Here is a 12,643-nt window from a genome sequence, read left to right on the forward strand (position 1 = left end):
AGGTTGAGGCACACGTATATTTATTTCAGCTTGTCGGTACAGGACAACACTAGAGGGGGTAGCGGCCCCCTCACCCGGATAACTGGGGATACCCCCTAGCTAATCTCACCTATCCCCAAGTCCTCCTCTAACGGGCTAGGGGAGGCTAACTGGCCCGACACTGGTGAGTCGGGCTACGGTCTCCGGAGTCCCAGGGTCTAACCCTGGTTCACGGAACCACGCCTCTGGCTCGATCCTCTGCAGCCCTGACAAGGGCGGCGTCGAGGGGAGTCCAGGGCTCTAGCTAGAGGATCTTCACTCTTCCTCCTTCGTTCCCAGACTGAGCCCCGAGCTCTCTCTGTCCTCCCCCTTTATACCCCTCACCAGGATCCCAACCCCCCAGGCTGCCTGACGCGGACGTCGTTGCGGGCACCCCCCCCCCCGTGTACTCCCGTAACTCCGCCCACTGTGTTTGTTACCCATTGGATCGTATGCACTTACAGCCCTCCCGTAACAGCCCTACATCACCCCCCCCATTACAGCTCGCAGCCGTCCCGGCTGCAACAATTCCAAATAAAGGAACATTTACCCCTCGACCCCGTGTGTGCCTCATTTTTTTTCAACAAAATGCAAATTGAAGAACAACAACAAGAACAACAACCATACCCCCGAAAGGAATGTCCGACGCACCCCCCCCCCCGCATAAATACGAAATCCGTAAAAGCACGTATATACAACTAGCCAGGAACTCCCCCCAGCACACACAGCACACCCACGACACACAACGCACCCACAACACACACACCGCGCCCACACAACACAACACACACAGTGTGCAAGGAGCACACCACCGACGCAGCATACAGTAACCATGACACGTGAAGGAAAATAAATAAAAAAAGTTTTTTTTTTTCTTCTTTTTCTTCCTGCTGTATATTATAAGAGTCTGCGCATTTTAGCGCGCGTCCTTGCCGCAGGCCCGTCACACGGGGCAACCCCGGACGGCGGACCATCCGGTGGCGGCTGTCCCATTCGAGGTGAGGTCGCGATTGAAGTCGCGCGACTGTCGGCATCACCTGTGTGGGTTCCAGGGCGTGAGCCCGTCATTCCCGGTGCACCTGTGGGTGGGACAGCCGGCAACACATCAGGCGAGAGCAGCGACGGACCCTCCGAGTCGGTCGACCCCCCACATGCTTGGCCTCGCGTGCGTGGCGTGGGCCCCCGCACCGCAACAAACGGCTTCAGCCTAGAGGGGTGTACAAACCACCGGCGCCTCCCCCATTGGATTCGAACGCACTGAGGCCTCAAAACCTCAACAACCTCGACGGGGCCCCGCCACGGGCGTACGAGTTTAGAGGAGGTCGCGAGTGGTACCTGGGGACAGTGCAGCCATGCCCTGTCCCCCGGCTTCCACTGCAGCACGTGCGCGCGAGCCAGTCTGAGGCGCTCGTTCGCCTTCTGACGCCTGTCAGAATTTAGCCTCGCCGCATCCCGCGCCTCAGTCAGTTTGTCAAGGTTAAATTTAACGTGATCGTCCAATTTAGATTTGCCCAGCGGCACGGGGATCTGCAGCTGTGCCCGAACAGGTGGGTCGGGTTCGCGGCCATACATAAGAAAGAAAGGTGAAAACCCCGTCGCAGCATGGGGAGCCAATCTGTATGCCGCTAGAACCCCTTGAATTTGTAAGTCCCAATCAGCCTGTGAGTCCGAAACTTGCTGCGACAACATAGACGTGATGGTGCGATGCAGACGCTCGACCATCCCGTCCGTTTGCGGGTGATAGGGAGAGGTTCGAATTTTTTTCGTTCCTAGGAGATCACAGACTTGTTTTAGGAGTTTCCCCGAAAAATTTCTACCCTGGTCGGTCAACAACCGCTCCGGGGCACCTTTGTCCATGACATAACCTTGGACAAAGGCGTCGACGATGGCTGCTGCCGACTGATTCGCCAGGGGCCAGGCCATAGGCCAGCGCGTAAAATATTCGACCCCAGTAAGCAAATATTTATTTCCCCTGGAGGTGGCGGGGAATGGCCCCAGAATGTCCAGTGCGACCAGTTCATTTATTCTGGAGACCTGGATGGATTGCAAGGGCGGGTTCGACTCCCGTGCCGGTGGTTTGCGCTGCGCACACTGAGGGCATGCCGCCAACAGATCAGCGACATCCCTTGTCATACCCGGCCAAAAAAAATTCAGCTGGAGCAAGGCGAGTGTTTTCTGGGTACCTAGGTGGAGGAGGCGCTCATGAGCAGCCCACACCACCTTACCCCGTAGGCCAGAAGGGACCACCAGCCGGTGACGCTGGGATTTCCCGTCCCAATGCATAAGCAAGCCCGCATGGGTTTCCCATGCGTCGGCATGACCCGTCACACGCCCCCTCTCCCCGGCGCGACGACGCAACGCGAGGAGGGAGGCATCCTCCAACTGGAGGCGCCCCCATTCATCAACGGGCAATCCAAGCAGGGAATCTCTCCCCTGTTCGGCGATATCAATGGGGACCACCGTTTCATCGTCGGCGGCCGCCGCCAGGACCGGAACCATCATGTCCCCTACTGGCTTGCAACGCCCCGACCCCAGGAGGCATGCGCATTCGGAGGCGGTTGGCATCCGCGACAGAGCGTCAGCGTTGGTGTGGCGAACGCCCTTACGATAAGTGGTTTCAAAACTGAAATCCTGGAGGACCTCCAACCATCGGGACAATTGTCCCGATGGCTGTTGAACCTTCAGGGCGTACTGCAGTGCCGCATGATCTGTGCGGACGGTGAAATGCCGACCGTACAGATATGGGCGATACTGTTGGATGAAATAGACGATTGCCAACAGTTCCCTACGGGTGACACAATATCTTTGCTCCGTTGGAGACAACACCCGACTGCCGTACGCGACCACCCGTTCCACGCCGTCAACCACCTGGGAAAGCACGCCTCCAATACCTGTGTTGCTCGCGTCGGTGTCGAGCAAAAACGGCCTCGAAAAATCTGGGTAAATCAAGGGAGGAGCCTTCACCAGCGCGTCCCGAAGGGAGCAGAAAGCGGCTTCCTCATCCTGACCCCAGTGGAACCGGACCCCTTTAGATGTTAACGCGTGTAGGGGTTTTGCAATCGTTGCAAAATTAGCGACGAAGCGTCGGTAATATGATGCGAAGCCAATAAAACTCCTGACCTCTCCCACCGTGGTGGGAGTCGGCCAGGAGCTGACACACTGCGTTTTGGCGGGATCGGTAGCAATACCCGAGCGCCCTACGATGTGCCCCAGATAACGCACCGACTCGCGTAACAAATGGCATTTCTGGGGCTTAAATTTCAAATTAGCAGCCCGCATCTTTAGGAAAACCGCCCGCAACCTCTGGAGATGTTCGTCAAAAGTTTTACCAAAGACAATAACGTCATCCAAATAAATCAGGCACGACTCCCATTGCAATCCAGCCAAAACCAATTCCATCAATCGCTGGAAAGTTGCCGGCGCTGAGTGTAAGCCCATCGGCAACCGGTTGAATTGGAACAGGCCGTGCGGTGTACGGAAAGCAGTTTTAGGCTTAGAATCATCGTCCAGAGGAAGCTGCCAGAATCCCGAAAGTAAATCTAGTGTGGAGAAGAATCGCGCTCCCGCCAAGGCGTCCAGCGATTCGTCCATCCGTGGGAGCGGGTATGCGTCGGCAACCGAAATTTTATTAAGGCGCCGAAAATCCACGCAAAACCGCAACGAGCCGTCCTGTTTTTTAACCAGGACGATCGGCGCTCCCCAAGGGCTGGTGGAGGGAGAAATGATGTCGGCGGCTAACATGTCATCAACAGCCGATTTGACATGGTCCTTTTCGGCGGGACTTAACCGAAACGGATTTTGGCGAATTGGCGGGCTGTCACCCGTGTCAATATGGTGACGCAGCAGGTGAGTGCAACCCAAATCATATTTATCTCGACTGAAAACGTCGGAAAATTCCCTCAGTAGCGTTCTAAGCTGTTGGCGCTCTGAATTTGTCAGGTCCGTCGATCCCGCACAAAGCGCGTCGATCCACCCTTCATCGCTGTCTGAATGTGGGAGCATCCGGGAAGCAGTGCCAACGTGGTTCGCGACAGGTTCCTCGCAGGGCACTGGCGTCGCGTGAGCGAGCACCGTCCCTTGAGGAACCACCACCGTCTGCGATCCCACATTGAGGACCGCGATGAAAGGGTCCCCGTCCCCTCTTACGACGGTCTGGGCCGGAATCAAATGAGGCCCATTAACCCCGGCCCTAGACGGTCCCAGCAAAACACCCTGATCCCCTATGCCCTTAGCGAAGGGCTTACGAAGTTTCAGAGGCACTAGCATTTGAGCTCCCGGCGGCACACGAACAGTTTTAACGACGAACGCCGGTACCGTCGCGAACGCCGACCGAGCCGCCGCAGGGGATGGCAGGAACGCCATGCGCCGCCCCGATGGAAGCTCAATGCATCCTTGGTCGATCAAAATACGAATGGGCATTTTACCTAAGAAATCCGTCCCCAGCAGGCACGGAACCGCCAGCGAGGAGGAAACGAAAATCGGCCCCGACAATTTGATGTCCCCAATAGAAATTTGCGCTCGAATCTGTCCCATGATGCCGAGAGAGCCCCCGTTAGCGGCATAGAATGGGACGTTAACCGGCAGTAAAGGCCGGCTTTGTACGGGCAGAATATTGTAAATTAATTCCGAAATGATTGTCGCCGATGCCCCCGTATCGACCAAGATGCGTACTTCTACCCCGTCAATGTGTCCGACCACGGCCGACGACCCTGACGACGCGGCTACCACGCGATGGGCCAACACGGACCACTGTTTGGGCTCGATTTGAGTCCCCGCAGTGATCCGCGTTGGCCCCTCGCAACGCGACATCGGCCCCCCGTTTGTTGTGGTGCGAGAGCGTGCAACGGGTAGGTGCTTTGGCCAAACATGTGTGGTGCCGCGACTCGCCGGGTCATGTTGCTGGAGCTTGGGAGGAGGAGGCCCGGCGTCCCGTCGAGGCGTCGTCCCGCGCTGTCGAGGAGAGCGGCACCCCGAGGCGACGTGGCCCCGGACGCCGCAGTTGAAACACCGCGGGAGCCCCGGTGGAGACGACGGGCGGTTGAAACGGCTTGACCCGTCCCGGGCCGACCGTACTTCTTGCGCCTGTTGCCGTCGATGGTCGACGGCGAAGAGCTCCTCCGTCGGAAGGGTGGCTGCAGCCACCGCACGCCCTGCCGATGCCCTGCTGGCTTTCCGCCGCAGGGACAGAAGGTTGGCGTGAAGGAGGCGCGCCGCCTGAAGAGAGGTCATCTCGGCGTCCTCCTGTGCGACGACAGCGATGTCCAGGTCGTCTGCCAGGAGGAGTATTTTCTCCGTGACCATCGCGTCCACGCCATCGTCGTCCATACGGGGAAAAGCCGTCTTAGCCAGCGCTAGGAGGCTCGTCCTGTATGCCAGGGGCGACTCCTTCTCACCCCGCTTGCGCTCGTAGAACTGCTCTCTGCATTCCGCTGAAGGTCCATAGACCCCGGCCAGCAGTTGTAGTGCCTTCGGCAGAGTAGACCGCTTCTCTTTCGGCGCCGATGTGAGGGCGGCGAGCGCGTCTGCGTCGAGGAGCGCCGGCAGCGCGCAGAGGGCTTCATCGTCGGACCACCTTGCCATTTCTTGGTGGGCGATGAAGCGTCGCTGGAAGCCGCCCCAGTCGCCCTCTGCACCAACAAATTCTTTCAGCGGAGGCAGCCGTTGTTGCAGCGCAGCGTTCGCCTTGGAAGTCTGTAGGCTGCTATCCCCGGGACTCGGCTGTGCGTCGGCGCGAATGGCAGATGGAATCGCCTGTCGCGGATGTGATGACGCTCCCTCCGCTGGAGATGACGCAGCTGTCCCAGCGAGAGCGGTGTCGGACCCAAGGTTGAGCCCGGCCACGCCCTCCGCAGCTGCCGTAACGATGGCGGGAAATTCAAAGTTGGAGTCTTCAGAAATGGCGGGAAGGCGCTCAGGTCGACGACTCCCCTCGCCCCGTGGTGGACCACCAGCCCCCAGCCGCGTGATGTTTTCCAGCGTGGCGGCAGCGGCGTACAGTAGCTCCGCCAGTCTCTCGTGAGCCAGCCGTAGCGCGTCTGGCTGCGGCCCCTCTTCATGCCGATGCCCCGGTAGGAACGCGTCGGCCCCCGGCTGCGCCATGTCTTGGTGAGCCGCCTCGGGCTCAACGACTTCAGCAGTGTCCTCCTCCGGTACTCTGGCTCGAGCTGTCTGACGTGTTTCCATGTCCGTAGTACTTCTGACACCAGATGAAGTACCGGTGAAGACGCTGGACACCCAGGTTGAGGCACACGTATATTTATTTCAGCTTGTCGGTACAGGACAACACTAGAGGGGGTAGCGGCCCCCTCACCCGGATAACTGGGGATACCCCCTAGCTAATCTCACCTATCCCCAAGTCCTCCTCTAACGGGCTAGGGGAGGCTAACTGGCCCGACACTGGTGAGTCGGGCTACGGTCTCCGGAGTCCCAGGGTCTAACCCTGGTTCACGGAACCACGCCTCTGGCTCGATCCTCTGCAGCCCTGACAAGGGCGGCGTCGAGGGGAGTCCAGGGCTCTAGCTAGAGGATCTTCACTCTTCCTCCTTCGTTCCCAGACTGAGCCCCGAGCTCTCTCTGTCCTCCCCCTTTATACCCCTCACCAGGATCCCAACCCCCCAGGCTGCCTGACGCGGACGTCGTTGCGGGCACCCCCCCCCCGTGTACTCCCGTAACTCCGCCCACTGTGTTTGTTACCCATTGGATCGTATGCACTTACAGCCCTCCCGTAACAGCCCTACACATGTTTAGGCTTCTTTGATCGTGCTATGTTTTGATCGTGTTATGTTTTGTACAGTTATACTGCCAATAAACTGCAGCATGGCATGGCATATTGCCGTAATCTGAAATATTATCACATTCGGCGTTCCACATTTCAGCATCGATGAGAATAAAAATCTCCTTTTGGAAAAAAGTCACGAAATGCAGGAATTTCTTCATCAAGAATCTTACACCGAAAACTAAGCAGAATGTTGAATTATACTGGAGAGGAAAAAAAACACGACTGGAATTTGACCACGTTGAAGTACACGTTACTGCCTTTGTATTCGTTTATTTTTAAAGAGATGATAACGTGCTGAAGTAAATGTCTTTTGCCAGGGAGAACTGAATCAATACAAAATCTTGATGCAATCCAGGTGAGATATTAGTGAACACTTTGAAATTCCTTCAGAACCTCTCTTCCCCCCCCCCCCCCCCCAAGTTGTTATAGCCTTCTTCTTGGTTCTTTCGGTAAAGTCACGTAGAAGGGAAGTAATAAAATAATAAAAACAAAACATAATATAATTCTCACGACGTTTCGGCTACAACGCAAGCAGCCGTCCTCACCTGAGGACGTCCTCACCTGAGAACGGCTGCTTGCGTTGTAGCCGAAACGTCGTGAGAATTATATTATGTTTTGTTTTTATTATTTTATTACTTCCCTTCTACGTGACTTTACCGAAAGAACCAAGAAGATGAATCCCTGCAGTCACGAAAGCTTTAAATCGAAATGTTATAGCCTTGATCAATTCAATACGCGCGTTCACCCTTATCGATTAGAACTTTAAAAGTGCTGTTTGTTGCTGGCCACGTAGATTTTTGGGGCCTTTAGGTTTGTCCTAAGCAACTATAATTAACAAACAAAAAACCGAAACTTAAAAGTAAATATTTTTCTAGGTTGATCTGGATCACAAAGCAATCCAGAGCAGCGCGTGCAACAGGGTAGACGTATTTTCCGATACAGGAGACACAAAACACGACATTTAACGTAACATTTAGCAAAGTCATTAAACGTCAGAAAGTAAAAAAAAATGTTGGATAAACATGCAGAGAAAAGTGATGCATTGAAGATACTCCATTTCATAAAATGAACAGTTTTGATCCTCGCTATGATGTTGGCACACGTTGGCTCCCCTTGTACATTAGGTCACAGGATCATTATTTATCAACATACAAACATCATGAGCAGTTTTTTTAATACTGTAACACAACGAAGCATTCACAGGCAGTAGCACTTTTAGAACTGTCAGACAAATAAGAGCTGTCTTTGTGCGCCAGGATTTGTGTGCTCAACGAGAATTTAAAACATACCTTTCTATGCAACACTAATATTGTGAGTCACGCCTTTTGGTGCACCACTCAAAAAGCAGGTTAATTAATTTTCACCAACAAGTCTGTCGCCGAATGTGCGTTTTTATTCTATTTTTAAGGCAACAAGAGGGGGGGTTGTTTGTTAATTTTACCACACGGGGGCGCTGATGGAATACGGGTCCCTTTGGTATCATGAAAGATTTCTGGAAAGGTGTAATTTTCTCAAGGCAAAATGTGACCAGAGCAACGAACGCGCACAACGCATTCAGCAAACGCACCGTTGCACAACTATTATTGGGGAAAGGATCACGTTAGCACCCGAGACGTTCTCTCTACGTCTATATCCTCTGCAATAACGGAAGTCATTGCTGCTGATGCCATCATCATCATCAATTACCCTGTGCCACGACACTAGATACTGTAATATCATGCAGTCGGAAACCGCGTACTACACAACCCAAGGCAGCAATTCACAACAGCTCTTGGTTATACGTTTGCTGTGACACATCAGGGGGTGCATTTCCTCGACTTATTCAATGATTGAAGCCACGTCCGTGCACGGACCGCACTGTGTGATGCAACGCAAAACACACAAACGTGACAAATAATCACCTCTCCTCTCAAGTGAACATTTCCTCGTTAGCGTGATCACGACTGCTCCGGTGGTGATTTTATAATCGTCATACCCCGACATCACAGCGAGACGCATATTCGTGCGCTTTTGGTGCAATCCGCCCACACCGGGGACGTGGCAGCAGACAGACACACTCGCTTCCTACCTTGCATCCCTGCTGCTGCTGCTGTGGATGTCGTTCGGTAGGTGTGGGTTGATACTGAAACAGCTGGCACGTGCAGTAAAATAATGCTTTCGTTGTCCTCCAGGTCCCCCTTCCTTCCTCCTTCTCTCGCTCGCTCGCTCTCTCTCTCGTCTCCTGCCGAAGATGCCGGTGACTTTGGGTTTGGAGGGGTGGCTGGGTTGGTGGGTGGGTGGGTGGATAGGAGGGGAGGAAATTGCCGCAAGCGTGGCGTGAATCCTAATCAGCCTCCTGCGCTGCCTGTCAGTTCTCCCTCCCTCCCTGTCTGTCCGTCGTCGTGTCCTCCTCCAGCTCGCTTCTCATCGTCAGCACGCAGCCCCCCCTGTAAGTCATCAAGCACCACTTCAATGAGTGGTGGCGAGGAAGAGGTGACATTCTTTTGGATATTTAATTTTGTTTTAAACCCTGACCGATGTTGATTGTAAATGTGGCTGGTGGAGATTTTTTTTCCTTCCTTCCGTAGATAATTATTCGTTTATTGTTTAAAATAAAATAAAATGTCACGAAGAGCAAAGCGAGAAATAAAGAAATATGTCGTGGTGTATCTCGAATGTGTAATTTGATTTCATCGTTTCAATTTTTGGTCGCTCATTTATTTATATCTTTGAAATCCGGTGCATGAAAACCCATCGATCTATCGTGCAACACTGATATTCATGTTTTTTTTCATATCAGGATGACTTTTACATTACAGGAATGACAATTCAACATATCTCAAAGTAATTCTAAAATATTGAAATATATAATGCGCCACATACTATGATGAGAACCCGGATAATATAAATATCTGAGCGATGATAATGCATCACCGGACTTTCAATTAACCATAATTATGTGACGAAATGCTATTAGACAAGCAGAACTACTGCTGTACTCATGCCTTATGCATTACAATAACCGCCGCACACACAAAAAAACGACTGATTAGGGTGGCTGCTTGGGTTATTTTTGGCATTCCCTGAAAATTAAATTTGAATGCCGTGGTGCACTTAGGTAATTTCTCCACTCTTCAACGACTGCCAATGTTTTTTTCTCTCTCTCCCTCTGGGCAGTATTTGTTCTGCTGATTATTTCCGAGTACCGTACTGGGCGACTGTGGGTTATTTTTGACATTGTTACGGTCATAAATACCTCATTCAATATTTAATGTACGGCTCTGCACATTGCATATTTGCATTGCTGACATGGATTATCATAATTGTCATCTACACAATTTACTTGAGGATGACGATCAATATTAATTCATGTTTATGCTCATGATACACGCACGGAATTGTGTGGTAACACTGTTGTCAATATATTTGAATTCACACGTCAAAAAGGGTTTCAGTGCGTCGGTCATGGTGTGGGGCTGACCCATCCTTCATCCTACCAACTATGATGACATACAATAAAGTCCTGGAATTCCTTGCTTAAATGTAATGCAGTCAAATCATTTAGACGTTATTTTGGGAAATTTGAATGCTTTGTGCATTGAAACGAAACTATTTTATATTTACCAGGTAAGGCCCACTGAGCTGTATAGCTCTTTTTCAGAAGCATCCTGGCCACAATTTATAGCTTAACAAAGTGGCTTATCATGTTGAAATTCATGACAGCCAAATACTCTAAATGCATGATTCTAAATGTGGAGGGAAAAACTGGTGGACCCGGAGAAAAATCTACACGACCACAGGGAAAACATGCAAACTCCAAATAAACAGGCATCAGGGTCGGGATTGAACCCATGACCTCCTGCATACCAGGAGAGTGAGTTAACATCTTGCCACCATGGCACCCAGTACGGTACTTCTGAGGGTTACAAAAATCTACTTCTGTACTTAAACTGAAGTCAGGCTTTTTTGTAACAGTGGAGCTGCTCTGGAACTTCATCTCCGACCCCAGGCTCCAAATCGCTCCAGTGACCCCAGCTCTGCTCCGGTTAGATTTAACAACACACAAAGGTTTATCTTCTTGGTTATTTCGGTAAAGTCACGTAGAAGGGAAATAATAAAATAATAAATATAAAACATAATAAAATAAAATACAATTCTCACGACGTTTCGGCCACAACGCAAGCAGCCGTCCTCAGGTGAAGAACATGTCTGTCGGAAAGACAGCGTCATTCAGACGCTGTCTTTTTTATTGTTTTATTATTATTATTTTATTATTTCCCTTCTACGTGACTTTACCGAAATAACCCAGAAGATGAATCCCTGCAGTCACGAAAGCTTTAAATCGAAACACAAAGGTTTGTTGTTGAATCGAGCCCAGTAGAATATAGAACATTGTAAAACTCTGCTCTGGCTGCAGGAATCCAGAGCCAGAGTTTGGCCATCCCTACCACACACACCCCGCGCCTTGTTACCAACCATATGCGGCCGTCTCACACAACCACTAGTGTGGTTGATGCGGCTTGTTGGGTGGATATGGTGGGCTGGACTGATTGCTTTTTAGCCTGACTGCGGAAGAGGATTGTCCGTGTATTTCATCAATGTGTACGTCAGTGACCTTTCCCGCCTTCGTGAGTGTGTGCTCGGGTTCGGCATCGCTTCCCTTTCCTGCGATGTCCCGGAGTCATTGTTCGTTTCTACTTTCCTTATTTTTCCAGTTTTGCCCTTTCTGGCTTGTATTCCTTGGCAATTGTGTTGTAAGGCACTTTTTACATTCTTAGGCATAAATGTGCTAAATAACTATGACCAGATCACCTCGAAAATTTCAGATCTAGTCAGACATCGGAAAATAAGTAAGCATTAACCACTGAGTGACGGTGACGTCACCACGGCGCCGGTGCCAGCCCAGGTGCACTTGGAGCACATCACACAATCATAAAAAAAAAACCACGTGCCCAACCACCCAGTAAACAAACACCGCTGGGAATGCGGGTAACACCGTTGCACCCAACAGTCCGTGCACACTGATCACGAGCACGTGGCACCGCGTGCAAACCACGTGGTGTGGCACGTGTCACGAGCACGCGGCACCGCGCGCACGTGGCACAGCGTGCAACCACGTGGTTTGCACACCCCCCAACGGGTTTTTTTGTTTGTCGTTTAAATATCCTCGGCGAGTCACCAGCTGAACCAATAAGAAGCCGTCGACGCACGAGACCTCGACCAATCAGCGCGGCCCGAGCGTTGCGTTACCACGGCAACGCCCGCCCCCCGCCCCCCTCGTGCGGAAGAAGGGAGAGGGGGGGGCGCGCGCGCATCCGCGTTGCAATTTCCCAGCGCGCACGCGCCCGCGTCTCCACGACGACAGAGCCACACCCCCCCACTACCGCTCTGCTATTGGCTCGCGCCGATCACGCGGTAGGCCAAACTCGCACGCTATTGGTCCGTTTGCTCATGCGGACTGGGGGGGGGCGGGGCGTAGAGCGGCGGCTGTGGCGGTGGCTGCTGGGGCAGCCTCGCCGCTGCATTCCACGCGGCGGTGGTGGTGGTTGTGGTGGTTGTTGTTGTTGTGGTTGTTGCCGTCACCACTGCCCACCGTTAGTTGTACACGCCCGTGTCACTTTACCGTCGTTTTATTGCCTTCGACAACTTTTTACGGCTGTTTTGAGGGCAATCAGAGGCGGCGCGCGATGATGCACACGCGGTGCCGGGTAAGTTGACGCGGCGCGGCTGCATTTTAGATTTTTTTTTGTTAAAACAACTCGGAAACTAGCTTTTGTAAAGAAGGCAACACATTTAAACTCGTGAAGTCACGGTCAGGCAATCTGCCGCAGGGCTGCAGCGACTTGAACAGCACCGGCATTCAAATGC

The 12,643-nt window shown here is 52.4% G+C and overlaps 2 protein-coding genes across 5 annotated transcripts in view; one reads left to right on the top strand and one right to left on the bottom strand.

The window, feature by feature from the left end:
• LOC144937884 (G-protein-signaling modulator 2-like) overlaps positions 1 to 9,174 on the bottom strand; it is a 59,179-nt gene extending 50,005 nt beyond the window's left edge. The window contains exon 1 of the mRNA XM_078865441.1: positions 8,865 to 9,174. The gene's annotated coding sequence lies outside the window, so the exon portion shown is untranslated. The remainder of the gene's footprint in view (positions 1 to 8,864) is intronic.
• A 3,074-nt stretch (positions 9,175 to 12,248) lies between these two features.
• Positions 12,249 to 12,643, top strand: part of LOC144937889 (uncharacterized) — a 29,008-nt gene continuing 28,613 nt past the window's right edge. For all 4 annotated transcript variants that reach the window (XM_078865457.1, XM_078865455.1, XM_078865456.1 and 1 more), the window contains exon 1: positions 12,249 to 12,483. The gene's annotated coding sequence lies outside the window, so the exon portion shown is untranslated. The remainder of the gene's footprint in view (positions 12,484 to 12,643) is intronic.

This window comes from Lampetra fluviatilis, chromosome 20 (genome assembly GCF_964198595.1).
Source record: "Lampetra fluviatilis chromosome 20, kcLamFluv1.1, whole genome shotgun sequence".
In the NCBI taxonomy this organism is placed as follows: domain Eukaryota; kingdom Metazoa; phylum Chordata; class Hyperoartia; order Petromyzontiformes; family Petromyzontidae; genus Lampetra; species Lampetra fluviatilis.